The sequence below is a fragment of the Haliotis rufescens genome, unplaced genomic scaffold (genome assembly GCF_023055435.1).
Source record: "Haliotis rufescens isolate VD_foot unplaced genomic scaffold, xgHalRufe1.0.p SCAF_269, whole genome shotgun sequence".
Taxonomy (NCBI): Eukaryota; Metazoa; Mollusca; class Gastropoda; order Lepetellida; family Haliotidae; genus Haliotis; species Haliotis rufescens.
Window position 1 is genome coordinate 34,495 of NW_025963967.1, and position 4,522 is coordinate 39,016.

Here is a 4,522-nt window from a genome sequence, read left to right on the forward strand (position 1 = left end):
AGGGAATACAAGATGCTCACTGCTAAATGATATGGGTGGATAAACTTACCAAGTTCAAGTATTTGTCCTTTAACGAGATCACTTAATAAAAGTTTAATATAATGGACAGTTTTCAGTTATTAGGTACAGCAAGGGATCAAATTCTCATACATATATGAGTGGTTTGTTCAATACCATATAAAAAACAGTGTTGTTACACCCTAATTAAGGGCTTGAGGGGGATAGAAATAGAATATGCATTTGATCTGCCAGGGGAGATAATTCAGAAATGTCGAACACTATCACATACTTAAAAGGCTTATTTAGAAGTTTTCAAAGTAGTCAATGGGTTTTCTTTAATCTGCAGGACTGCTGCTGATGTTTACCACCTGTTGCATGTTGGAGAGACTGACAAACTGTACAATGAGGCATTCCGCCAGCACGCCAAGACTTCGCCTATGTGTAAGGGGGACATTGTCATGGACATAGACAATGAACAGCAGTGGGGACTTAACTGGATAGAGAGACTTAAATGCACTGACTGTACATACCTGTCAGAGTACCATAAACTGTACAAGGAGGTAGAGGGTAGTGGAATGAGAAGGGGACGTCGATCTTCCACTGCCAATACTGGACTTCAGATAGGCCTCTCAAAATGTCCCATTGGAAGTGAGAGTTTCCGTGTCCTGTGCATGAGTGCCGATATACCTCCACCATCCCATTCAGGGATGCAGAAAGCTGCGAACAGAGTTTGTGATAATATAAAATCTCAGAACACAAAGGATATGAGAGCCAGGAGGGTGGAAATAAGGGAAATAAATAAATACAGGGGAACAAATTTAAATAACATTAGTTTATCAACTGATGCAATGTACAACAATCCACTTTGTTCAGGTGTTGGGAAAACCCCTTTTCAGCCAGCCACTCAGGTAACCTATGTGGCCACTGAGAACCAAACTAGTGATCATCAAATTTTGGCTTTAAACACAAAATCAAAGCTCTGTTCAAAGCACAGTTTAGTTGACAACATTTCTTGTGTCAACAACCCAGACTGCACATCTGATTTGCACATGTCAGAATCAATTGGTAATGAAAAACAGTTAGCTGCAGAGTGTTTCAGGGACTTAAAGAAAGATCAAATTGAGGTAGAATTTTTGACAACAGATGCTGACAGTGCAGCTCACACAGCTCTCTCTGAAATGTATGAAGCAGGTGATATGGATGTTTCCCCACAAACTTTTCTCGATACACGGCATCTCTCGGCCAGCCATAGAAAGTTTATTAAAAATTCTAAATTTGTTGTGGATATGATGCCTGCTAGAACCAAAAAAGACAAACAAAGTTTGGCAAATACATTTTCTTTAGACTGTGCATCCAGATGTGCAGCTGAGTTCTCAGCTGCTTACTCAAGTCATGCAGGTAACCTGACAAAGTTGAAGACATCTCTTTCATGTACTTCTGATGCTATTGCAAACTGTTACATGGGTGATCACAGAAAATGTAGAAGGCAGTCATTTGTTTGCAAGGGGGAGAAGAAAAATTGGTTATTGCAAAGTAAATATTTAGATAAAAACTTCAAAATTGGAAACAATGAAACTAACTTTCAAAATTTGAGAAAATGCACTGATTTTCGTCTCGGCCCGAACATGATCGAAAAGACGCAATTCAACCTCAATAGTCAAAAGTGTGAGGCAACAAACAAGGCATTGCGCCGGTCATTACCTCGCGATACCACCTTTGCTCGTAACTTCCAAGGTAGAGCTCACAGTGCTGTTCATAGCGTCAACTGCCAGAGTCCGGTAAAGTCAATTCGCAATCTTCGATTAGGGCTTGGCTGTGCTGTCACTGCAAAAGGAAAAATAGATGATGAGATAAGCAAAAGTCATAATAAAGTACTTAAAGCTAAAACATACAAGAAATCACAGAAAAGTAAGGACCGCCGTGCAAGGAAAAAGTTAGAACTATTCAAACTCCATCATTGTAGAAAAGTTCATTATTCGAAAGACATGTTATTGAAAAGAAATGCATATTTGAGAAATTTACACCCAAAATAGGATAATCCATCTTAAAAATTGCCCCAAACAGAAAGATATAATGATCAGATACATAACTTACACCAAACAGTAGGGTTTATGACTTTTGGTGCACAAGCCCTGTTGTCGACAGTGAAGTCTCTCCATGTTAATTTCATGGGACTCTACTTTCAAATGCTCAACATTCACACAAGAGGCGTTATGACAGAGATGGCTCACTTCAACTTTGTTGCCAAAGTTGTCAGTGTTGCTAAAACCATCTGGAAGGCATTTATGCACAATGCAGAGGGCTATTCTGTGAGCTCTCTCCTCTGTCCGCGCCTTTGACGGCCACAAAAAGAAGCAACGACCATAGCCCTGCTTATCACGGCAGCCCAACCATTCCTTACAACCCCATTTCCCACTCGCTTCACCCATTTTGCGTTCAAATTTGCCTCTACAATTATCCCAAAAGGTCTCCATGGCAATAGATATACAGAAAAACATATAAATTAGGAAATGCTGAAATATGCACTTACCCTACAGGTTACACACAACCAAATGTTTTCCCATAGACTTCTATAGTAACGTTATAGCTTTTTAAAAAACAACTAGGCATTCAACAGCCATAACATTTACATATGTGCACAGTCTGGCCTTAAAGCTGCAATAAAAACACAAATTTTGGCTAGTTTACCCAGCTCCTTTTCCGAGTACAGGAAGCTGAACACACCAACCCCAGTTCCGCACCAAATATCACCTGCTTGAAAATATCTGTGCTCACATAAAGCACAAGTCATCTTGTTCAAAAAGTCAGCACCAAATATTGAAAAATATGGGCAGTTTTAATTACTGGATGGATGTGCATTTAAAAGACATAAAAATCTTACACAATATCATCCAATCACAGCCTGCATATGTCTCTTGATCTGTACTGAAGGCTCCCTACGAAAACCGCACTGTCACAACCAGTTCTGATTTAGTGTAGTAGAACCTGTAGACACAACTGTCTAAAACTGCACTTGTCAAATTTGTGATGTATTCATTGTAAATAGATGTAGCTTCTTGGAAACAAATGGAAATTGTTTCAAGTTCAATACTTTTTCCTATCTGACAGGTCTATATGACACCCATATACACATATCTGATGTACCAAAAGAGCTGTGAGGGTTAAATTATTTAGATTTTGTCAACTGATTACAAAATGAACTTCTGTTTTAATAAAGAACTTTCTATGACAGTACACAGGCCTTTATTGTTTATTCTTGTTTCACACAAGGATGGGTTCACAGGTCAATTCCATGGTTGCCAGACGCTGCTTCGAACATATCCCCCCAAAAGTATCTTTTCGACCCCGTATGATAGACAATACTTGGAAATTCAAAGCAAATTAGGCTTTCATATTTTTAATTTATTAATGGTAAGTTGTTTGCTGACCTTTGCTGATAACAACTGAGGATAGCAAAGTCTGGTACATAACATGGAATTTGGTTGTGACACTAATAAGCTTAAGTCATAAAAGAAGCTGGACTCAGTGAGCTTGCTGGAACTGGTACCCCTGCCTTGTTTACATAGGCCAATATATAAATGACAGGTCCATATTTGGTATTTTAACTATGGGAGGTCAAGAACCAATGTTGATGCTTTCATTCCAAAGAAAAATTCATAGTGTCAACATCTTGAACCTACTCTTGAAACATGGGGAGACATCGAAGGAATTCGATAACATCTTTTAGAATGGGACATAAAGCTTGGAATTCAGGCAAAAAATTCACCAGTGAAAAGCAAAGCAACTTTAAAGTGCCAAAAACTGTCAGGTTGACAACTGAGCTCCACAAGAAAGTGTGCAGTGTAGGGGTGGCTGGTGTCCAGCAAGTTCAAACACTGACAAGTGAACCGTACCGTCTATTAAGGCCAAGGAAGGAAAACACCCCTGAGGAGGATAAGAGTACCCTGAAAACAAAAAGTGAAAGGTAATAACACTTTAAACTATTTATTCCTTTGGCCTAGACTTTGAAATACTTGTAGGGAATACAAGATGCTCACTGCTAAATGATATGGGTGGATAAACTTACCAAGTTCAAGTATTTGTCCTTTAACGAGATCACTTAATAAAAGTTTAATATAATGGACAGTTTTCAGTTATTAGGTACAGCAAGGGATCAAATTCTCATACATATATGAGTGGTTTGTTCAATACCATATAAAAAACAGTGTTGTTACACCCTAATTAAGGGCTTGAGGGGGATAGAAATAGAATATGCATTTGATCTGCCAGGGGAGATAATTCAGAAATGTCGAACACTATCACATACTTAAAAGGCTTATTTAGAAGTTTTCAAAGTAGTCAATGGGTTTTCTTTAATCTGCAGGACTGCTGCTGATGTTTACCACCTGTTGCATGTTGGAGAGACTGACAAACTGTACAATGAGGCATTCCGCCAGCACGCCAAGACTTCGCCTATGTGTAAGGGGGACATTGTCATGGACATAGACAATGAACAGCAGTGGGGACTTAACTGGATAGAGAG

The 4,522-nt window shown here is 39.0% G+C and overlaps 1 long non-coding RNA gene across 1 annotated transcript; it reads right to left on the reverse strand.

Annotated features, from left to right (window-relative positions):
- Window positions 1-654: 654 nt before the first annotated feature.
- Window positions 655-2,589, reverse strand: LOC125384122. Its single transcript, XR_007222946.1, has 3 exons — window positions 2,531-2,589; window positions 1,702-1,824; window positions 655-717 (listed from the first exon to the last, which is right to left on the reverse strand). It is a non-coding gene; the product is annotated as an uncharacterized LOC125384122 (long non-coding RNA).
- Between the last annotated feature and the right edge of the window lie 1,933 nt (window positions 2,590-4,522).